The sequence below is a fragment of the Excalfactoria chinensis genome, chromosome 11, assembly GCF_039878825.1.
Source record: "Excalfactoria chinensis isolate bCotChi1 chromosome 11, bCotChi1.hap2, whole genome shotgun sequence".
Taxonomy (NCBI): Eukaryota; Metazoa; Chordata; class Aves; order Galliformes; family Phasianidae; genus Excalfactoria; species Excalfactoria chinensis.
The window spans coordinates 551,697-575,962 of record NC_092835.1 but is presented as its reverse complement, the minus strand read 5'-3'; the positions used below and the strand labels follow the sequence as shown (position 1 = coordinate 575,962).

At 51.0% G+C, this 24,266-nt stretch overlaps 1 protein-coding gene across 1 annotated transcript in view; it reads left to right on the top strand.

The window, feature by feature from the left end:
• The window catches only part of ZFHX3 (zinc finger homeobox 3), a 323,012-nt gene that overhangs the window by 104,400 nt on the left and 194,346 nt on the right, over positions 1 to 24,266 (top strand). Inside the window, exon 2 of the mRNA XM_072346221.1 lies at positions 17,707 to 17,791. The gene's annotated coding sequence lies outside the window, so the exon portion shown is untranslated. The remainder of the gene's footprint in view (positions 1 to 17,706; positions 17,792 to 24,266) is intronic.

The following is a 24,266-nucleotide window of genomic DNA, read 5'->3' as shown; positions in this document are numbered from 1 at the left end:
TTTTCCCTTTTCTCTGCTCTTCATCGACATTGATATTTTTAATAGTAATACTGCAGTTTATAGAAGCAACAGTTTTAAAGGAGAGATCAGGTGAGCTTGTGCTGAACGACTGGGGGCTGGTGGTGCGCTCTGAATGTGCGGGGGATGGAGCAGGAGGAGGTGAGAAAAGTGCATTACAAAGGGCTTTCTGCGCCGCTTTGAAAGCGTGTGGATGATATAAATTGAAAAAAAACACCGCCTGTGTTTTCCCTGCAGTTGTGTTCCAGTCTTTGCAAAGGGGAAACCCGAAGCCTGCCCTGATTTTTCTGATCAGGTACAGCTACAGCTCTGTTCTGCACCTGGCTGCAGCGGGCACACGTTTACTGCTCTGGCAGAGCTTCTGCAAGCTGGCAGCATGCTGGTGCAGCTCTGTGGTGTGCAGGATACGTCCCCCGGGCCTGGCTGTGCCCACAGGGCAGGCAGGGAGTGCTGCTCAGAATGGAGCAGTTACATCGTGTGCAGGGCAGAGGGAGACCGCAGGAGAGCTCTGAGGGGTTGCTCTTGGATGCCTTCTGGTTGGGAAGAGCTTTAGTCCATGCCAAGCTCTAGGATTTTGTGCGCTTAATGACTTTGCACACTTTGTATTTATTTTGGTCCTCAGGAGGAAACAGGTGTGTTGCTGTCAGGATAGTTTGACGGGCTCTGGAATGTTTCTCTTCCTTTCTTCCGCACACAGTGTGCCATCCATAGGAGGCAACTGACACTCCACGTTTTGGAGAGCAGGACAGAGCTGTTGTTTCATCAGCAGTAAAGATGAAAGCAGCCAACTTTGCTGTGCCTGCGTTACCTTGCAGGGAGCAGCGCGGCCGTGCTGGGCTCTGGGAGATGGGACTGCCTGGCTGTCAGCTGTGGGGGTGGGTGTCTGGGGGAGACAGAAGGAGTTGTGAGCTGGGAAAGGCCGTGGGCAGGGGCTGCAGCTGGGCTGGGGGTAGTGAAGGGTCTTTGTGTGGGTGGGCTGCCCTCTCGGGTTTGTGTTTGGCTGCTGAGCAGTGAGAGTGAGGTAGTCAGGAGGAGCTGTGCTGGTGTCCTATGGCTGCTGCTGCTCTGAGTCACTGCCTCATCTAAATATGGTTTTAAGCAAAAGATTCCTATTTAAGTTATCGAGTGGGAACGATACCAGTAATAAAGACAGCAAAGTTAAAGTGGAATTTGTATAAAAAACATTTCTTCTCAGATTTTATATTTCAGGAGACTTTCTCATGTCAGTTGTGTCATGACCGTGCACTGTAAGGACTTGCTGTGGGGCAGCAGGCACTGAGCTCCCGCAGTGCCACCGCTCTGCTCTCAGCACTTGGATCTGTTAGAGGGGCTGTGGGAAGCACAGCCGTGCTACTGCAGCCATGGTGTGATCTGGCAGTTCTGGGTGTTCATTCCGACTCAGTAGTTGTTGCCCGATTTACCACTTGCTACTTGTTAGGGATTTTAATGGAAATGATAGATTACAAGATGGCATGTAGCTGCTGTAGCAGCGATTCCTTCTGTTTTCTGTCTGGTACATGAGGTGCTGTGAGGGATGTCCAGTGGCTCCCCCACGCTCACGCACGTCTGTTTTTGGCAGTGCTCTCTGGGGGTCACTTCCCACCGAGCTCAGTGCCCGCTGCAGCATGCTCCTGCAGGAGTGAGGCATCCCGTGCCTTGGGAAGGCAGCTCTGTGCCACAGCCAGTGCAGTGTGCTGTCCTGGCCTGCGGCTCTGCTCAGCCCTGCTCCCCTGCCCGGCTCCTGTGGCTGTGGAGCTGCTCACTGCCACACTCCCACCGCTGAGTGCTGGACCGGAGGGATGTTGCCATGTGAACAAGTCATCACGTCTCCATGGCAACCAGCCGGATTGCAGCACCGCTCTGAGAAGTGGACTTTTTTTTTTCCCCTTTTTTCCAGGCAGTGCTTTTTCTTTTGTTAAATTTGCTGAAGGGCTCACAATGGGAGGATTCTGGCTGCCTTATCAAGGCACCGTCAACCTGTGTACTGTGGCACAACCGTGGGCAGTGTATGTGTGGGTCTCACTGCCCATAGCACCGCAGTGTGCTGAGTCAGGGTCCGTGTGTGTCCCTGGTGCTCTGCCATGCGTGTGGTCGCGGCTGGGGCCTCTGCTATTTGGGGGTGTCGGTGGGATGGAAGTAGGATTTTGGAGCGGTTTGAATTTATTTCTTCTTCATCCTCCATCCCATGTAATGTGGACGACTGACAGCACCATGCAGCAGGAGCGGAGGAGGAGTGTGGGATATGTACACTGGGCAGGGAGGGCCCCGTGAGCAGTGGTGTGAGGGGACAGCAGCACCACGTGAAATGGAAGATAAGCACGTGAATGGCAGCTGCTAGGGCTGAGCTTCAGAACACTGCTTTGTGTGTTTAATGGCAGCGAGGTGGCTCTTTTTCCCTGGAACTATGTGACAAGTTGTAGGCTAGGATGGCACAGCTGCTGCAGCACCACTGCACAGACACATTGTATGGTGTGGTCCTGCGCAGCACGAGGGGCTCTGCACAAGGCAGTGCTGTGGGAGCAGCACGAGAGGCTCTGCTTGGTGCAGCCCCATCACCCACAGCTCCTTCCTGACGGTGCAGTGGCAGTGCCAGCTCACCCTGTGCCTGCACTGTGCGCATCTGACGCCCGGCGCGGGTTCCCCTCCGGTGCCATGCAGGGAGGCAGTCGCCCTCCGCGGGCTGCGGGGATCACCTCTGCGTTGTACATAAAATCACAGCAAACAAGCCTCCGGTAGCACAGGACACTTCATAATTGATTTATGCGAGGACTCTGAAAGTTCTATTACCTTTTGTTTAGCTCAGGGGGCCTGACTCTGTGCAATCCATTGCTGAAACTAATTACAAGATATAATTAAACTGTGACACGAAGATATTATACCGTTAGTTTACTAATGACACCGCGAAGCTGTACCACCAGCACAGGACAGTGATTATGCTTCATTCATTATTTATCCGTTTGCTAAATGAGACGCTGACATTTTCAAAAATTACTTTGAGGTTTCTTAATTGTCGGCAGCAGGATGGCCAAGAAGGAGCTCTCCTTCCTCTTAGTTACTTACCCAAACCTCAGATGTATTATTAGCAGGAAATAAATAATAATGGGAGTGTGGTGCCCGACTTGCTGCCCACGGCCCCCCCGGGTGGGGTCACAGCGTGGCAGAAGGGCTGGGGGTGCTGGGGGCGTTGTGCCCTGCACTGCGACCTGGGAGCTCTGTGCAGGAGTGCTGCTGGGTTTGGGTGACTTCGTGTCGGTGCGGGAGACTGGCTTCCAGATTTACAGCGGGGTTTGAATCGCGACCAGGTTTTAGCCTTGGTACCTGCTCTGGGGTAAGTGCTTTAGGCTCTTCGTTTTGAACGCAGAACTCTGGTCAGGAAGCTGTTTGGTTTGGTGCCCTTCTGATTTTAGTCAAAACCAGAGGCTTCTGCATATCCTATGGCCTGGAGCCCTTTGCTACAGGCAGCATTGTCCTCCTAAAGTTGGCTTGGCATTGAAGCTGCTGAAGCAAATAGCCAGCAATGGAGCAGCAACAAAAAAGTGATAATGCAGCAAACGCCGAGCTTGAACTTCTCCCCTGACTTCCATGTATTCGGCCTGAGCCGTGCTCTGTGTGCTTCAGGAAGGAACAGGCCATTCTTGTGAGTCACCTCAGCCTTCTGCATGCATGTCTCTGTGATAACTTTATGGACTGAAAGAGCCTTGTTAGCAGCAGTACCACGGCTGCCATGGGTGAAGCTGGGTGCCCACAGCTGGGCAGTGCTGGGGGAGGTGGGCTGGGTGCTGCGGGACGGGCTGCCAGGCCCTGTGATGGGGGCTGAGGCCTGTGGGAAGCATCTTTGCCATCTGTACTGTTGTTTGCAGTGCATCTCTGTGCAGCTGCCTCCTGTGCTACAGTTAACTAAAGTACTTGTAGAAGTTCTGTTGGTCACATTCTCCAAAGGCTGGATTTACACTTCCTGCCCGGTGCCTCCACACACCATCAGAGGATGAGGGGAGCAGCACCTTGGGCATAGGGCAGCTGGCAGTGCAGCTCTTTGCTTTGTTGGGGCTGGAATCAGTGGGCGGTTCGAAAATGAACGAGTTTGAAGGAAAATTGTTTCCCACAGCCTTATTTACCCAATAACGGTAAATGTTTAATGATCTCTAAGTGGGCTTCAGTGAAACCCTGAGACTGCAATTGTGTAAGGAAGATGGTGAGAAAGAGATTAGAAAATGTGAGATGAGTGTCTGGTACTCCAGAAAGGAACCGGGAGCTGTGGTGCTGCAGGTTGTGCTGAAGTGACCCTTGCTGAAGGCCGTTTCTCTCCCAGATCCTGGTGGCCACTGACTGCACTCCAGCAGAGCACAGCACAGCTCTCGGCCACAGCACCAGGGAGTGGGGAAAGCAGTGAGGGTGCTGGGGAGTGCAAACGGGCCAAGACTTAATGCCCAGTTTGCTGCTAGGAGAGCACAACCCCTCCTTCCAGTCTGGGATGCCAGAATACAGGATTACTTAGGTTTAATTGATTCTGCCTGTGGGTAGCAAGATCAATGTAGTGACTTTCTGAGGTCCTTTTCAGCTCTGCTTTCTATTATTCTAATAATAGAAATTCTAATTGTAGATTTCTGGGATCTGTTAGGGAGCCCAGCGCAGCAATAGCTGGGTTGTGTCAGTCGAATACCTTCTTCCCCTGGGTAAAACTCAGGGGACCCAGGAGACATTGCATCTATTTTGCCTTGGCTTTTTGGTTTTGTTTTGCTTTGTTTTTTAAATTAAAAAAATACTGCAATTTCATGATTGTCAGTTTTACCATTGGCTGCTGTATGAAGAAACCTTACCTTGGTGTGAATGGAAGAGAGCTGTGTGGTGATGCCAGACGTGGAAATTGTGCATCTGTGCTGAGAAGTGCCATTTGCACATTCCTGTCGTGGTCCTTGCTCCAGTTCTGCACGGCACCACTGATTTCTCCCAGGTTGTATTTCCATTGCAGGAATAGCGTGCTGCTGCGCTTTTCCAGCTCTCTTCTCCCTCTCTACCCCCATGGTGAACTGCGAGGCTCTAAATATAGGTCACCCCAGGCAATTAGGGAAGAGCTGCTGTTTTCGAAAGATATTCAGCAGGCAGGAAGCCCAGCTTCCAAACGTGCGATCAGGTGAGATGGTGTTTGGCCTCAGCCGGTGATTGACAGGGGGCCTGCGTGTGCACAGATACATTATTTAAACATGGTGAGATATAAGAGATCTTCTGCACTAATTACTTCGAAGGCTGTATTAATCACAAGACACTTTAATACTCAATCAATACTTGCATTTGTCAGTGACCTTGTAAATCTCCTCCAGTAACTCTGCCGCGTGGCAGCGGCTGTCACTGAGCACTTGGGGGAACACGGGCTCCAGGTGCTTTGTTCGGTGCTGCCGTGGCTCCAACCTCTGCCCAACACTGTGCGATGCCGGTGTCAGAAGTGCCCGTGGGGCCCCCAGGATGGAAACAGAATGGATGCTGGGGTGGCCACACAGTTATGTTCGGTGTCACCATTTCTGATGTGAACTGGGACATTCCAAAGGGCGTCATATGGCTCTGGAAGCCTGTGTGAGGTGGAACGGTGCCGCCTCTGGCATCTCATGTGTCGTAGCTGCCGTGCGTGTGTTGATGTGAGTGTGCTGGAGAACTCATCCTTGTGTCCTTCAGATGTAAAGGATGTGAAATGCACTTACATCACAGTAGAGGAAGAAAGTTAAATAACATCTTCAAATTAAGATTGGATTGTACCACAGATGGCGGCCCAGACAGTAACCTGAAGTGTAAGACAGTCAATGTTTTGTTTCTGTGTCAGGCACTGAGTTGGAAGAGGGCAGCTGACAGATGGCCTCAGTGCATCCTGAAGCCCATGGCCCAGTTCTGCAGAGCCGCTCCTTGGTGGGCAGCTGCTGTGCTGGGCCACGTGCTGCCCCTTCCCAGTGCAGGCGGCAGCGTTCCCTTGGTCTCCAGCACTGCCTGTGGGGCTCTGTGCAGCGCGGCAGTGCCAAACCCTGCTGGCCGTGGTGCCGAGTGTGCACTGCCTTCAGTTTTCAGCTAGTGAAATGAACAGTGCACCATTCTGTGCCAGTGCCTGTTTCTTTCTACATTGGATTCCCACTGGTAACCGTAACACCTCTTTCATATCTGACCTTGACACCACATCTGCAGTGCCAAATCTGCAGATAACTAAGGCATTTTGTTGGGCTTTCCATGTGGCATTTTTTGTCCACCATAAGGCTTGTTTTCACTGCAGAATCCCCTCAGTACTGGGGTCAGCACTGCATTCCCCAATCTGTGGCACAGCGGTTGGATGGCACCGGTACCCGCGTGCCGCGTCTCCTGTCCTTTGTGCATCGTGCTCTGCGTGGCAGTTTCATCTTCGCACTCCGTGGTGTAGAATCCATGTGAAGAAATCTCATCTGCAGTGCACCCAGGCTGCCTCCCAGCTCTCTGCACTGCCCGTCTGTAGCCAACCAGGGCCGTCATCCCAGGGCTGCTCAGCTGCAGCGGGAGCTTAGTGCTTTGCTCTGCTCTGCTCTCAGGCCATTTTTTTCTATGCTTCTTTTTTATTATTTTATTTTATTTGTGGTCCCTGTCATTCTGCCGGGGCAAAGGGGTAAAGAGATTTGACACTAAGTGCGGGGAAACGCTGTATCTGGAATCTATCTTCCAGACGGCGAAAGAATAAAAATTCATGGCAGGACAGCCGCCGCTGACACGTTCCCAAAGACATATTGCGGGCAGCGTTATTTATTGTGGCACGGAGTTCATAGAAGTGCTACCTCCGAGCACCCGGAGAGATCCTAAAAAGCCCATCTCCCATCAGGTGGGGCAGATTTATGGCGGAGCCGGCGGAGGGGTCGCGGTGCTGGCGGAGGCGGGAGCCTGGCTGTGCTGCTGGGCGCGGCGCGATTGGGCAGCGCGGGGCGCGAGCCATAATGCCGGCCATAAAACTGCAGTGACACGCTGCCTGCATGGCAGTGCTGGAGGAGGGGACGGCCGGCTTCCTGGAGCTGCGTGGGGCAGGCGCGTGGCCCATATTTTAGGTTAATGCAGGGAAGGAGCGGTGGGGGCGGGTAGGGACAGATTGATGGCCCCGTGGGGAGCAACGCGCTCCCTGTGCTGAGGTGGAACTGAGCTGCAGCGCTTCTGAGGCACAGAGCGTCAGGACATACAGATGTGCAGCCATGGCATGGGGATCCACCTCACCTTCAGTGCAGCTGTTGGCCGTACCAGAACTGGCAGGTACCAGTAAATGAAACTGAAATAATCCGAGTGTTCCAGTCATAAATGAGACAGAGTTTAAGGAGGACAGGTGTAAGTGAGCATTTCACTAGTTTTCCGTTGTGCTGCATGTTCAGCTGTTACGCTGAGAAGTATCGACACCTTCCTTCCTCCTGTGCTAACTCACTTGAGAAAAATCAGGCAGCAAAATAAAAAGAAGTAGCGCTTGATGGAGGTGCGTGACCTGGAATTACCTGGAGGCATTTTCCTACACGTTGTTTGAGTTTTGCTCTCCTGCACCTCTGTTGTCTCATTGCTCTTCTCTCACCTTGGGTGAAATTTGGATTGTAAGGAATTCATTTGTGTTCACAGAGTGACATTGCAAGTTGCATGGAGAATCAATGCACAGGTTGGCTCACAGCCAACACGGGGCTGCTGGAGCACAGGGTGAAGGCATGCTCCAAACACACTGCTCAGCCCCAGCCGTAGAGTCACTGTTTGCTGAGTTGTCCAGGAAGCAAAACCCATGTTGGCTGTAAGCTGCACAAAAACTTTGGAGGTCGCTGAGGAGCTCTTTCTCTGTCTCCGATGGTGTGAATGTGTTCCTTAGGCCTCATTGCATCTCAAGGGCTCTCGGAACATTACTACTTCTCCTCCTCTGCAGTCCCTATTTCCCACCTATGACAATTTGCAGAGAAATAAGAACACGTCTGCAGCTCCAGCAGAGCAACCACAACCACACGGTGAGGGCAGTAGGGAGCAACAAGGCTGGTACGACGCGGGAGCTCAGCTAAGCCAAGGGCAGCTTGCTTGCTGCTCAGTGGCTTGTCCTGACTGTGTATCTGTCTGCAGGAGTGGATTTTTCCTGCGGTGTTTGGATGTATAAGGCAGAGGCACGTGTCAGCGCCAGCACAGGATCCTGTGTTTCCCCCATTGCTGGGGGTTGTTTCCTCCTTTGGTGCCACCTGCACTAAGCCCTGTGTGCTCTTCTCTCTGGCTCAGTGTCCCAGGATTCAGCTCTCGTCTTTCTATCTCCACTCCAGCACCTTTTCCTGCCCTTGCTGCTGTTGTCCCCTCACTGCCAGGCACTGGGCATGCTGTTCGCTGCCTGCCCGGCCCCCTCAGGAGGACAATCTGTGCTGGCCCCAGGGCAGCTGGAGGCATAAGGCCAGGAGCTGCTTTCCAGCTTCATAAACCCCTGGCGGTATTCGGAGTCATGATTCCCATGTTCATCCGTCTGTGCTTTCCCTGGGATGGCTAATCCCCCAGTGCGGGGCTGCGGGCACAGTATTGATCCCTGTCGCTCTGAACCTCGGCTGTGTGTGCCACTTGTCAGACCTCTGCAGGAGCGTTCCCAGAGCTGGGCACTGCCTGCAGATACAGGGCCAGCAGGAGGGCTGGGTGGAGGTGTGAGCTGGGGTGGAGGGACTGAAATGCAGCTTGCTCCAAAAGTAATGCCTCCTGTTTGTTTTTTGTTTGTTTGTATTTTTTTTAAATATGGGCATTGTGGCAGATACAAAGGAAGCAGTAGTGCTATTTGGTAGAGCAAATTCTCAGCTACGGTGTTTTTGACATCATCACCTCTGTTAGCTGTGCATTTTCACCAGCGATGAACAAGAGCTTGCATGTAGCACTGTAACAATCTGCACCAGTGGAGGTGATTGCTATTTCACAGCTGCTACGATGGTGTCCTTGCTAGGAACATGTTGCCCATGCAGTCCAGCATTCACTGTGCTCACACCCACTCTTTGGTCTCCATAAGTATTTGCAAGCATCAGTGGATGTCATTGGATGCCATGTTTTCTCATGGAGGAATTCAGTGACACACCTTTGTTTCAAGTGCACTTCCCATCAGATGCCACTGTGTCAGACTGCCCCTCTGCTGCCATCTGTCACATGGCACCAAAACATCGCAGTGTGTTGGCTGGGAGGTTCAGCCTGTGCTGCTGTACCATCCACCATCCACCTCCAATGTTGTGAGCCTGTACTGTAAGACAGGAGGCATTACTTTTGGAGCAGCCATGTACTCGTGGAGCTTTGCGGGGATGTGTGTGTGGGTGAGGGATGTGCTGCTGCTGTCAGGCACTGCAGGGCGCGGGGCAATGCGCAGTGTGATGGCTGCAGGGCCCCATCCTGCACACTGCCCCAGGACTCAAGGCAGGGCTGCAGACGGAGGCTTAGAGCGTGAATGGGAGGGCTGAAAGAGGCCAAAGGAAGGACTTAGCATATTTTTAATTAAAATAACAAGCTGGGGCCTGTCACTACATGGATTCCTTTGTATCCCGAGTTCCTTTCCCTCTTTTCATCTCTGACTTTTTAGATTAGACACTCCTGGAGTAGGGATCACATTTTCTTCTGATCTGGAAGAGGCCTGGCATACTTTGAGAGCCAGCATTGTCCACGCAGTAATGAGAGAAAGCAGAAGTGTGGCTGTGCTGCTGTCTTACTGCTACATTTGGTACTCAGAGTAGTTGTGCTTAGCATGTCCGTAATGCTGAGGGTTGTTCAGAAATTAATTCTCCTGCCACTTCTGGGGTTGGTGTTGGTGAGTCTGCTTTGTTTGTTGTTGGTGAACCAGGAATGGAGGAACAGAAACACCAAGGTCTTCGCCCAAGGAAATGGGAGGAATTGGCGATAGCTGCTGGGTTATGGCATTCATGTAGCACGGAGCTCAGCACTGCTGTGTGCCCTGCAGCAATGGGTGCAGAAGGATGGCCGACATGCCGCGTGTTTTGTGTTAGAAGAGGGATTCGTTCTCAGTGCGTGGCGTGGGATGTTGCTCTGTTACATGTGCTGACTTTGTGCTGAGCTGAACCCTCCACTCAGAGCAGTGGTGATTGTATCACATGGTTGGAGATTTGTTCTAACGGAGGCACGGCCCAGCAGAACAGATTTCATAAGTGAAGCTTGATTGTCGTTCCATGTAATTTAGCATAAAACCTAGAAAAGAAGCAAAGCAAACTGAAGTAATTGCAAAATACAATTTTTAATAGAGCGAATGCTCTGGAGGATCCGTGTCAGGGGAGCAGGGTTTGGGTTTGTTTGTACAGATGGGACTGAATGGCACTCGAGCTCTGCAGGGCTGTTCTGTTCTCCCAGGGCAGGGGGAGGCACGCAGCCCTCAGTCAGACCTTTTCCTTTACCTCAGGCTTTTCCCATTCATTACACACATCCCGGAGGCAGCTCCTACGTTGTTCTGGAAGCTGTACGTACATACGTGAGCGGCAGTTCCCACCTTGATCCCACTTCCTCTTCTGCCATTAGGAGCAGATTTCCTGACCCCCCCAGCTTTTCGGAGGGCAGCAGGCATTCCTCTGGCCCAGCAGCCTCCTGTCAGGTGGGTGTCCGGCCTGCCAAGGTTGTGAGCAGCACCGCTGCCTTCTGACCCGCCTGCGTTAATGAGGAGATGTTGCTAATTTTAAACGTGCTCCGTGTTGACCCTGAGCAAGAGGTGGGAGGCTGCCAAGGGCTGATCATGTTAAATATAAAATACAATAAAAACAGCCCCAAAATGAGCCGCGGCTCTGCAGGGCCCTCCTGGATTTCTGCTGGTTCAGATTGAGCCTTATCTGTGTAAGGCTGTGTCAGATTCCTTGTCTCCTGTATGCCTCACCTTGGCCATGAGACTTTACCATTTCCCCAATTCAGTGAGGTGGGAATACAAATGGCAGCTGGTGGGAGGAGCTCCGATGCCTGGCCAGAAGGATGCGACCAGTCTGTGGTTTCCCACTTTGTTTTTTTTTTTTTTTTCCCTCTAAACTACTTGAGAGTGCTCACAAATTCATTAATCCATCCTCGTGTTCCCTGGATATAATTTGCAGTTCTTTGATGTTGGGCTGTGCACCGCACGTCTGAGCACCACCGATGCCGCTGTGTGATCACAGCGCTGTTCCGCACTACGTTCCATAGCAGATGGCCTTTATAGGCTGTCCTGCACTTTCTTTTCAAGATCTGAAGCTTTCAGATATTAATAGCTTTGCCGCTAAATATCTTCGTACCTCTGATTAGAGATTATTGTTCTTTTTAAAGATTTCTCCTTTACTGACAGTGCCCGCTTTTAATTGTCGCATCTGCTCCGGCTACATGCGAACAGCCCCGGCCACGTGCGCGGGTCGGGGGCGGCCGCTGCTCCGCGGGGCTGATCCCGGGCCGTGCTGTTATGGCAGGGACGGCCTGAGCCGCAGCGCCGCAGTGCGAGGAGCCGCCGGCCCGGCCGGCCCCCAGCGGCTGTCCCCGTTAGCGTTGGTGTGAGGGGCCGCAGCCCTCCGGCACCGCCCAGAACCGCGGGTGCGATCCGCTCTCTTTGATGGCTCGCTGCCATCTCACTGCCGCTCTGATCTTCCTCAGCTGTGTGGCCCTTTAAATATCCCATATCAAATGGGAATGAGAAAGTGATCTGGTGGAGCCCTTCCCATCTTTTGGATCTGCGCTCTTATTAAGGCTTCCCTCACCCATATCCATCACTTTCTTCCTTTCTGAAGGAGTCAGCTTGATTCAGTACTTTTGGGACTCGGTGACATTAATGTATCTGTTTTATGTAACACGGGGTCATTATTAACAGAATCCTAGATCATAAAAAAGGTATAACAAGAGAGAAGGAGGGTTTTTCCCCTTGAAGATAATAGCAGTCACGCAGAAGAAGAGGAGGGCAGGGGTCAGCGAGCTGCTGCCTGATTGGGCGCTGGCGCTCCGCATTGACATTTCTGCAGTTTCATCAGAAAGTCTAAATAATCCATGTGAAAACGCCGGGTTATTTACAGAAGATATATATGCGCTGCGTGAGCCTGCGAGATACTGAAGACATAATCTTGGCTCTTGGTGCCTGCTTTTGTACGGCAGTACCCCTGCTGCTGCTGCTGCTGCTGCTGCTGTTGATGTAAAGATGCATACAGTCTGCGAGCCAGTGCGTGGCTGTGGGGAGCTGGGAGGGTGGGAGACGTGGAATTTGGGAGCAGTGAAATGAGAGCACGGTGCGACTGTCAGGGGAGGGAGGCAGGAGGGCAGCGCTCTGGGGATGGGGAGGTGGTGCCTCCCCCCGAGCTGGGCACTGCAGCGCTGTGGGGGTCAGCACAGCCTGGGGAGGGGCTGGGGCTGCGTGGGACTCCTGCCCGGCGCTGGGGAGCATTCCTAGTTGGTGCTGAATGTATTTTTGCATCTTCCATTTCTGAACGGTTCCTTATTTACAGGTAGCTGCAATGCCTGGTGTGCTTTTCTGGTTTCTATTTTAATTTTTTTGCATTTGTTAGAAAATTGGTTTTCTTCTGTATAAATTGCCGTGTTTGTGGAAGGGAGGATCGGGGATATTTTCTCTGTGGGATGTGTCAAAGAATCACAGCACGTAAAGGGAGCGGCCATCACGCAGTGCACAGCGCTCCCACTGCTTCACCCCGTGGTTCTGGCGGTGCTGGCAGCTGGGTCAGCACTGAGACATCAGCCCTGGGTTCTGCCCTCGGTGCTGGGGGCAGAAAGGCACCGCGTGGCCGTCAGCTGAGCTCCCCGGCCTCAGCTCTGACACACGCACTGATCGGTACAAGGGGTTCCTACTGTTGTTTGGATCCCGGTTTTTAACGTGTCATTTTTTTCGGCACACCTATGAGGATTAGAGACTTGTTATGAAGGGAGACTGAGCTTTGCACGCTATTGGGTGAGTCCAGAAGCAGCAGCATCGGGGAACCCGCTGCACTGCGTCAGATTAAAGCTCTGATGAAATGGTCATGTTTGCAAACCGAGCTCGAGTCCTCAAGGTGCGTGCTCAGCTGAGCTTGCAGAAGAATAAGTCGGTTTTCTGAAGCAAAACGCAGTCAGAGCCGTTTGACGTTTGAGCTCAAAACCCTTCTTTCAATTTGCTTTGAGATTAAACTTGGCCACAAGGTCACAGCCTAGGGGGGAATTTTGGAACAATTTTCAAAGCAGCTAATTTGGACACTTTTCAACTATTTAAATGCAAATACAAATGAATAAATAATTTATGCATTGCTTCGAAAAATTTTCATGCAGGAACACACCAACTGTCCCACAATTAGTATGGCCTCTCTTCAGAGCAGCTGGCTGCTTGGAAAAACAAGTTGTGGAGCTGGGAAAGGGGCCGCTGGCACTCTGTCCTTCCTGGTTGTGTTTACCTTCGTATCTCTTGCTTTGACTGGGCTGTTGGAGGGCGAGAGGGACTGTGACAGTACGATAATACGCACTTGAGAAGAGATTATAGACCGTGTTAGAGAGTTCTGTAAAAGTCATTATTTCACCGTAGGAAAGTTAAGTGGTATGTTTAGATAAGATTTCAATTCTTGAAGAATTCCAAACTCTGGAGCCAGACCTATCAGTGGTCCAAAGTGACAAAATGGTGTTAGCTCTGGAGGACGTGTGTGGGTTGATACCAGAAGAGGCTTTGGCAAAGCGTGCACAGTGGTCCAGCTGCGCTGTCTGTTAGTGCTGCGCCGCAGAAAGGTCCTGCAGGGCAGTGGCCGGGCTGGGCTTCCATCAGTGGTGCATCTGAGCTTGGGCAGGCGACAGCCACTAACCTCTGCTCCGTGGGAGGACAACTCTGCGCTGCCTCTGGGGGAATGTGGGTACCTGATCCCATAGAGACCTGAGAAATACCTGCAGGTGCTTCAGAAAAACCATTTGAAGCAGCTGGTAGAAGTACAGTAAATTGGCAGTTGAACAAAGCATCTTAGAAAATTAGGGGATTTTTTTTTTCCTGTTCTTTTTTCTTTTCTTTCTCTTGAAAATCAGTCTGAAGTTAAATAATTGATTGCATCAAACAAAATATTCTAATCAGACCAAGTATTTTTTAGTTTAGCTTCAGGAATAAGAATATTTCCCTTCAGAACAGGGCAGTTCTTCAGGGTCCAGCTTTGCAGTCAGCTGCCAGACCACAGTCATGAGCCTCGTCCCACCCGTGCACCCAGAGCCCTGGTGCTGTGGGGTCAGTGTGACGCTGTGCGGGGCTGTGTGTGGCTGCAGGGTACAGCCTGGTGCATCACTGTCCCGACTCCACGACCCTGGCTGGTTCTGTGCTTGGTGCCGGGCTCCTTCAGCTATTAATGGCCACGGTGAGGCTGCTGGTCCTTTCAATTACACTGTAGTGAATCCCTTAATCTCTTTAAGTAGCTACCCTAGTCTCAGCTCATCACACTCTTTACCTCATGTAGCATCTATATCCCAATCCTAATCTGGAGCTGAAAGTTGGTAGTCATGGGTTGTTTTTTTTCTTCCCTTGCCTTTATTCTGCCTGGGTTTTCATGTACCTGAGGAAACAAGAAAGAAACATTGTACTGTGCTGGGCCAGGTGGGAGCAGGTGAACTGCAGCTGGGGGTGCAGCTATACAGCAGCAGTGCTGGCATCCAAACAAGGCTGTTGAGGTTCTGAAGGGGAGAAAAAACATTTTTTTCATGCATTTTCATTGATTTTCAATATTGTACAAAACCTAGTCATGTAAAGCAATAACACGGAACAGATACAATCATTGAAAAACACTTACAGATCAAATGTCCACTGCTTTTAGTCAGCTACACACCCAGCCCACGCCCTGGGCCAGGCCCCGTTGGCTGTGCACAGTAAGAGATGCAAACCGGGATTAGAAATCGGGGGACTGCAGAGTGGATTGGGTTGGAAGGGACCTTAAAGCCCACCCAGCTCTCATACTTACCCTAAGCCTTCCTCTGCTCGGGTTGCAGCCCCTTTAGGCACGGGAGGGCTGCAGTGAGGCATCTCAGGGCTTCTCCTCTCCAGACTGAGCACCTGCAGCTCTCAGCCTTCTCATAATAAGTGTAATAATTAGATGTCCCGTAGGGGTGCCGTACTGGTGGGTGGCTTTCCCCTGTGCAGGGCAGTGTACCCCTCACCCCTCACCCCCGGGCAGCCAGGGGCCGCTCCCTGCTCTGTTCCTGCATCATGCTGAGCTCCTCTCCATTATCAGCATCCTCCGTTCAGTGAATTTTCTGCGATGTTGTGGTTGGGCCCCGCACACCGGGAGGGGCAGTGACCCACTGACGGGCCCCGCATCTGCCTGCCCGCGGGCACTGCGTGGTTCCTGCCGGTGCTGGGAGCCTCGGGGCTCGCCCGTGGCTGGCTGTAACTCTTGGCAGGGTGCGACATGCCCGTCCGCCCGAATTAGCGCGGGGCACGCGGCGCTTAGCGCTGCTAATTGCCATCAGCCGAACACAAGCAGCCCAGTGTGTGGGCACGCGGCGGGACAAAGCGTGAGCAGGCGCTGCCGGAGCCGTACCCGCACGGAGCGGGGGCTGCCCGCATTGCTGCCGGCCCCGGGCAGGTGCCCAGGCAACCGCCATCCGCCCGCCGCTTTGTGCCGCGCCGTGACGGGACTGGGCCCGGAGCCCGGCCCGTGTCACGTCGGGGCTGGGCACGAGCTCCCGCAGGGGAGCAGCGGGCGGTTCTGTGTGCGGGGGGCGGCCCCGGTCCCACCCGACCCCCTTCCTGCAAACCCACAGCTGGGTGGGGGGGTCGGGGCCGCCTCCCCCTCGGACCTCGCTGTGTCTCCCGAAGGATGCAGGAGCCCCCGGGGCCGCCCAGCACGGGTCCAGCCGCACCTGCTTGGAGCAGCCTCTGCCCAGCCTTGGGCTGCTGAGGGGTTTGAGGGGTTCCTGCTGCTGGCACCCCGCAACGGGGAGCGATTCCCAAACGCAGCAGGGCCGTGCTGCCCTGCCGCCAGCAGACAGAGAAGGGGGAGAGGGGGAGGGGAGGTTCTCCCATGTGTGGCAGAGCCTGCAGGGAAAGGAACGCTGCTGCTTTCATCTAATCTGCCGGAGGACGGAGTAATGTATTCTGTAACTAATCTGGAGGCAGCGATGGGGCTGTTCTCTCATCTCCAGCACGGCCACAGTGACTGAGGGAATCTACCCTCAACATACCTGCCAGAGTCCTGGTAATTAATCCTGTTATGTGGCCAAAATGAGAAGCCTGAGCCTCCTCTTTCTCTGCTGCTCCTCAAAGGATCCCCTAAGGATCGGGGATGTGCAGAAAGGCAGACATGCAGGCGTAGGGCTTAACCTTCCCTCTCCCTTTACTCCAGTGGTGCCAGTATTTCTGTTCCTGACCCATCCCCTTTACTGCAGCAAGTCGGAGCTTTCCTTGGACTGGGCATCAGGTTCCTGTTTAATCAGGGCTGCACATCGGCATCTTACCTCCCAGTCCCTGATTTCTGGGGGTTTTCAGGGAGCTCCTCTCTTACAGTTTTAAATGCGACTTTCCTGAGAAACTGTGTGTTGTCTGCATTATCTGTGTCACCTCACTGTCTTCTGTTCCTGGAGAGTCTGGAGACTTAGGAGAGTGCTGGAACTGCAGAATCTTCTGCTCCTCTCCCTTGCTGTGTTTTGTTGGTTCCCTTTTCCCTCTGTTTTTGTCAGGGTTTTTCAGGATCATTAATCCCGTGCTCCACGGCACTTTTGTTTCCTTAAGGACCTTCAGTGCCAGAAGAGCGTGTAGAAGACGAGCTCCTCAGTGTCCGACCAAATGTTTCCTACCATTTTGCCCCTCCTGAAGATCTGACTTTTCTGTTTTACAGTCCCATGGTTCGTCCTAAAGCTGATTTTAAAGATGTGTCGCCTTTTAATTCTCTGATACAAGGAAATAAAGAGAATTTGGCCGTTTCATGTTTGGGCTGTTCTAAACCTCTTGCTGGAGGACCATCTGCTTTTGGTGATGTCACTCCGGTGCGCCAACCTTCCCGACCTCCTCCATAGCAAACTTCAGTGCAGAGAATTAATTTAATTTTGCTGCCGTGTCCTTATCTTTCTTAATTCCTCCCTTTGCGCCTTGATCATCCATCAGCTGTGCCGGGTGACTGACAGGCTTCCTGCTTTTGTGTTTGGACAGGTTTTATTAGCTCTCCTAACTCCAGCAATTGTTCTTCAGGATCCTTGGCTCGCCTTATCACGGTTCTACATTTCACTTGCTAGATTTATGTCCTGTTCATTTTCATTGTTTAGAAACAACAAACTTCCATTTTTCTGAAGGTAACTTTTATTTCCAGCAGCTTCCTGCTGTCTGTGTTCTGACTCTCCCTTGTATTCGTTTTTGTTCCTTGCGCATCCACTCCCTTGCTTATTATGTGGAAGCCGTGCTGGGCTCCAGGGGTTAGGCAGAAAAGTGAGACTGCAGAACTTCTGTCTTTGCTGATAGACGGGTCAGAGTGAGGCTGTGACACCAATAAACTCACGGGTTGTTCATTGGCAAAGTCACCTGTGTGTAGCCAGTGTGGTTTTATGGTGTGAAGGCAGACAGCTGGAGAGTGCAGCAAAATGGGTCTATGATACAAACGTGCTGTACACCAGCTTGCAGTTGGAAGAGTTGGAATGTTTGGGAACATTGACTGCATTTGAGTTGACCACAAATTAAGAATATTATTTACTAACTGTGTTCAGAGTTTTTGGTTCTTTTGTGCAATATTCCAAAGTCGTCTGGATTCCTTAAAATTCCTCATCTACTTGGTATTGTTTTGTTGGCAGGCGCTGATCTGGAGAATTTGTACCAAATATTTCCAGGCTGAGTAGGAACCATCGCTCCATCCCCGCTCCTTGCTGCTGGATCCTGGTACGTTGTCTTCACATTTCCATATTGAGGTAGGGAGGTCTTCTATGGCCTCATTTTCTTAAGCCTTGGAGAAGTGATTTTTGTGTTGGTCCCTCCTGAGAGGTGTGGTATAAATAACGTGGATTAAAAGAGATGTGATTACATGTAATGCAACCATGCTGCTGTCTCAGATTTTAGAGTGCTTTGTGTCTTTTATCCTCTGCCATTCTGGTAAGCAGCAATATTTGCTCTTTCATAAATGGCCGTATTTCTCATATGGCGGTCATTTCTTAAATGACTGTTTTTTGATAAATGCCATCTGCACGAGGTATTTCCTAGCACATGGTTTGCTGGGTGGCAGTCTTAGCTCCTCTTGTTTTCCATGTAGTGAGATGAAGGAAAAGGTGTTTTTTGAACAGGACCATCTGTAACGTGCTGTTTTTTTTCTGTGAGTCTCCAAGCCATTGCCATGTCAGTTTGTAGCTCTCTGTGGGCTGGAGAGTTACCTTAGGGACTCCATTGGTTAATTATTTGTCTCAGCCCTAACTCTTAGTTTCTGTCACTAGAGGACAGGCCAAACGATCAGTGTCCTTGGCTTAATCTTCTTAGCAAGAGAGCTGTCCCTTGAATTTCTGCTCTAATCAAACAGGAATAAGGAATGATGAGAAAGTAAGATTTCTGGCTTGTTTCATATTGTGCGTGGATTGCTGAAAGTAAATCATATTCCGATGATCTGTTCAGATCTTAAGTATTCCAACACTTACAGTAAACGATGTGCTGGCAGAAGAAGCGGAGTTAAAAGCCAGCCTTCTCCTCTGGCTAGTCTGGAAGTCTCTCTCTAGGTTTCCCATTAGATTTGGCACTGAAGATGCACCCGTTGTCCAAATGTTATAATTTCTTTCAAAATGATGTTGTGCTTAACTAGAATTCACCGAGTCACTGTGAAGTTCCTGATTTTAATATATCTGTGTGTCTCAAATAAGCTAATAATAGAGTCATTCATAAAGGCAGGGATACTCTGTAATACCAGAGCTGTGTTTGTGTAATACTGACAGTAATAGAGGGATTAATGGGAAGATTCACACAGCACCTATCGGTATCTTCTGGCTGGATGGAGAAATGAAAGGCGTAAGTTTGGGTTTGGATTTTTTTCTTGATTTACTTTTTCATCCCTGAAGGAAACTTTGTCTCTTGCTTTCTTCATGTGTTTTTATCTGAAGTGTTTTGTTTACAGTGTAAGTGCACGCTTCCATTCCTTGAGAATCATCAGCTTTACAAATTAAATTGAAGCCCTGGGAAATTCTGTGGTGCGCAAAGACACGTGTTCTCTTTGTGTCCTCACTCAGAAGGTCCCAAGGAAAGCATCTCCTTCTTCCTGTTTAGTCAGGAACCTTTTCAAACGTTTGTATGTTTTGTGTGCAGTGTGCAATGGGCTTCAGGTTCTGTAAATTGAATCCCGAGATTTGAGTGAGGAATATTAACACTGCAAACCCAGCTTCCTTGAGCTTGAACGAATATCCTCGACTTTGATATGAGAATGAGAAGGAAAGATTGATGAAACAGAGAAAGTACAGACAAGCAGGCAGAAGGTGGGAGATGGAAGAGAAAGATAAAAGGCTGAAATGCAGAATGTTTCAGACAGTTTAGGGAGATGACGCCGTGTGCTTGTTTGTGCCATTTACGAGCTGTCGAGTCATTGCTAATCTTGTATTGTAAATTGTTGTATTCTTTAAAAACATCCAGTATCTGCAAATGGAATAAATTTTGGGACCCATCTGTTTCAGTTTTCATTAATGACTGTATAGGGCAGGGGAAGCAGGAAGGCACGGAGGGACCCGCAGCCCTGGCACATGGCTGTGCCCTGGGAAGGCTGGGCTGTGAGAGGGTGAGACAGGAGGGCAGTGTATGAGTGGAGCAGAGTGAGGGCAGCTGCTGACCAGGCTGGGTCACTTTGTGGGTGGTTGGTTCAAGCATCTGTAAATAGATGTGGTGAGAAACAAGCCGTAAGGGATTAGATGGGCAGTACTTCACTGCCAGGGGGACTGAGCTAGAAGCCTGTTTAATTGTGGGTATGCACACATGGAGAGCAGGTAGCCGTGCCTGTGGTGTTACTGGTAATCAAAGTCTTGTATCCGAATGATTTGTAGGGCAAGTGTGTAGAGATGGTACAGTTGCTGGAAGCCGGGGCACGTATCCATTTTCGTCACGTGCATTGCTTTTTAGCTTCATTTTAATTACAGAAACTTTCATTCTCGAGATGTGACTGTGCTCCTCAGATGTCATTTCAGTTCACACAAAACAGTGCTGTGTTAAGGATGATCCCACTGTAGTCATTTCTGTTAGCAGGAAATACTTCTGAGCTCCAGTAACACTGAACAGTCGGGCTGGAGTTTGGGGCAGAGAATGCCTTGAGGGATGAAAAGTGTTTGTAAACGTCTGGGCAAGAACTGGCTTTTGTTCGGCTGAATTGTAGCACTTGAAAATTGCCCAGCTGGTCAGCACAGGCAGGTACAGCTTTATTCGGGCAAATGCTGCGAGCTCTGAAGTCTCTCTTGCCTCAAGAAGAAGCTCAAATCCCTGACCAGCTTCAGGAGAACTACTAGTGCTGGTTCTGTGACGACCAGGCTGTGTCTGAGTTGAGGAAGCCTTTGTTACCTTCACTTCTGCATGTTGTTGTTACTTTTCTCTTTGGATCTGATAGAGTGTCAGTCTTGAAATCGAAGGCTTTGATTTCAGTGTACAGTGGTGAGAAAACTGCTATTGTTTATATTGCTGCTCTGTTTGTCATGGACTTTATTAGTATTGCATTTATCTGTTTATTGGCCACCTGTTCTTCAGCAAGCACTAAGAAGTGGAGGAGGGAGGAGCACTGCCACATTACAGTGGGCACAGAACTCCCAAATCACCTCCCGCATCCCAAGGGGCAGCAGGGAGCCTGGCCTCAAAGCAGGGCTCGGCAGGAGTCCTCCTGCTTCCCAGGGCACTGCTCAGCCCAGGACAGGCCTGTCAGGTCCCGCTCTGAGCACGCGGTGTTGCTGCTGGGCTCCGGCTGTGCTCAGAGCACTTCTTGTTGGGCAGCATCCTGGGAAAATCAGAGCACAAACAGCATCCCCCGCCCGGCGAGAGGGCAGGTGCTGCCCGGCAGCGCTTCACCGCGGCTGGGCTGGTTTGGTTTGTGGCCATGGCAACCGCTGCATCCCGAGAAATTCATGCTTCCATATCAGAGGGCAAATAACGTCTGTGCTGCAGCGTTTTCCTCGAGTGAGGCAGTTCTGTTTTGCAGCCAGGCAGTGAAGCACACTGCGGGTTTTACTGACAGCAAGAAAAAGGTTGGAAAACCCCTGGTTGTTTCTGGGCTTGGCTCGTTTGGCCTAAAGTTGGCTCTGTCGTGGGGTATGTGAGAAACATCCTTAGGGAGCGTCACAAATGAGATCCTGCCCCCCAGAGCCGTATCCTGTCTATTTGCTAATATTTTCTGAGATTGGTCTTTAGTTTTAGTACGTCTTGATCTTCTGGCATAAGACCGTAATGTGTTTTTTTGTGGTAGCTTCCCTGTGTTTTATTTCAGTACTGAAAATGGAGTGGGAACATACTTGCAGCTCATCATCTGGGTGATGTGCTGGCATTTGACAGGCAGTTCTCATACCATCTCCCAGAATATTCCTTTAACTGGCACAGAGGCTCTTTCAGAAACTACAGTGAAAGTCAGCTTTTGTTCCAGTGGCTCCAGAACTCTCTGGTCCCACAGCATAAGCAGTCCAGCGGTACGACCTATGGTAAGCAGCAAGCATTTCATCACTGTTTGCAGTGTTTACGGTAAAAAAGTTTAATTGTAAGGATTTGCTGTGGATAAGGATAAATTATGAAGATATTTAATGGTTTTGATGTGTTTCTCTACTTGCCAATGCAGATGAACCTACATTGATGTCCCCACCATGCATAAATTAAAGAGGTTTCCTTAGATACTAGCTGATTCTCTTATTGTTTCCCTTACTGGGAGATACAGGCATGTGGCAGGTAATGAGAGGTTTCCTTTCAGCTTCTTCAACAGATGACATCTTGAAGTCGTCTGTCTTCAAAATGCTCAGGCTGTGGGCTCTTGACTGGTGTAAACCAGCATGACTCCACTGAAATTAGTGGAGATAGCTCGTTAGCCTAAGAGGCTTTGCCTGTATCATCCAGCCCGCACTAAGGATATGGGGAAAATGACAAAGGAGTCTGAATTGTGTTTTCCTTTCTCCCTGCTAACATTCCTGCTTCCCAGCAGTAGGAGTTGCACAGGTTTCCAGAGCTCAGGAAATTCCTGTGGCTGCAGCACGTTTTCAGTGGTGCTGGGGTTGGGTTCCTACAGTAAGAGGTGAGCAGTGGGGAGCGTGTCCCTGGGCTGTGCCCCAATTCCTGGCTTTCCAGAGCAGAGGGCAGTAGGGCTTGGGCTGACGTGTGCTCAGACTGCCCAGGGAGATCTGGGCTTGATCACAGACTCCTCCTTTCCGCATAAAAATGCTGCTGACATCCGCCTTTGTGGCGTGTAAAGCACCCACACATACCCTTAAAAAAAAAGAAGCAGACGTATCATGCAGTAGAGGTTATTTCAAAACTTCCCTTGTTTGATAGATGCTGATAAAAAGGCCATGCTTGGGTTAAATCACTTTATTCTCCAGAGCCGTGTGATGGCTCAATGTCTGTACAGCTGTTTGTGTAACCAGCGCCGTGCCAGAGGAAGCCGTGTGAGCACCCACGGCCCCATCCCACACCCACGGCCCCATCGCACACCCACTGCCCATCCCACACCCACGGCCCCATCCCACACCCACGGCCCCGCAGCACGGCCAGCCCTGCTCACAGGGGTGAGGGACGCTTGGAAGGGGACTCAAAGGATTTTAGAAGTTGATGCTTACAGGCACTGAGGCTTTTTTTTCTAATTCAAGTACATTAGTAGCGATAGTGGTAATTATAACATGAACAGCAGCCAGAGCAGGAACAATTAAGGCTTCTCCTCTGGCCAATTACTGGCATCTCTTTCAGTCTCTGCACAGCCGAGGCTGCAGCATCCTGTCGCAGCCCGCCGGCTCGGAGCGCTCTCACGTGAGCCCTGGCGCTGGAGGGGACGCTGCGTGTTTCCGGGCGTTCTGCAGCCCGCAGGATTGTGGTCTCTTCTGGCCCCAGTGCCTCCAGACCCCACCTTTCAGCCTGAACACCGCCTAAACGTATCGTTTGCTTTCAGTATAGGTGTCGTATCTCTGCCTTTCGTTCTTGTTCATGAACGTCTGGAATCTGATTGGAAAACAAAAGGCAGATGCAGACATAGCAGGCGATCTGACAAAGGACACCGTTACAGATCCGGCAGGCTCCACCGCACCGGTGGTAGCGAGGAGATGGCCATTTGCTGATTGCCTGGGGTTGACATGGCTCGGTTAGTATGCTAATCCAGCCTCTCACATTTAACATTCAGATCAGGTCCGTGCAGAGCGCGGCGCCGGGAAGGGGTGGCTGCCTGGAGCCCCGACCGCAGCGCAGCGATCGCACACACACCCAAACCCAGCGGCTCTGCTGCCATGCGCTCTCTCCCTCCTGCACACCCTCTCCCCTCTCGTCCCCTCCTGCCCTCCCTGGTGCACACGCGTACGTACCATCCGAAAAGCTTCCTGCAGATGCTGAAAAATAGGAAATGTGGAAAAGTCATGTATGATTGGCTCATTCCTCTGCCTCCTTGTCCCCAAAGATTCCCACTTTAATAGACCATGTGTCTCTGCTGCTGGAGAAGCCCAGAACGTAATGCGCCAGAATTCAGGAACAACAAAGCAAGACGAAGTTTATCATCCAAAGCAAAGGGGTGGCATTTTTGTAGCTCACATACAACGTAACAGTCACAAGGAGGCTTAAAATTCCCTCTGTCCTCTCTCCCCACCCAACCTCAGCCCAGGAGAAAGAAAACATTACAATCCATTCGCTTAGGGCAGCTATCAGATGCCCAGGTGGAAAGTCAAGCTTGCTCCTGTTATTGCAGATGATTGTTGCTTCTCCCCTGAGCTCGGAGGCAGGGAGTTGCAATCCCCCACCTGGCGTCAGTGGTTTCCAATTTCCAGAATTAAGGAAGGAATTGTTTCCAGAGTCAGTTCTCGTGGTAAGGTCCAGCAGATCCTGCAGCCACAAGAGAACTTAATTCCTCGAGCTCCCTTTTCTTTGTGCTTGTAATGTCACAGCAGTTCTGGAAAGGCATATGGAGAATCATCAGCTTCTGCTTGCATTCGGAGGGCTTCGGAAGTTGCATTTTCAGAGACCAGGTCAGATGTGGGTAAAAATGAGTCTCCGTCCGACACAGAAGCAGACAAAGCTGTTTAACCTCTGAATTATAGCACAGCTCCATAGGTCTGCCTTCTGTTGTTTCATGCTCTAAGCAAACTGCTTCTTGCAGTTCTCCCTCCTGGTGCCAAGCACGTATTCCAGCTGCAGCTCAGCAGCACGGGGAAATTCCTTCCAAGTCCCCGGCAGAGCA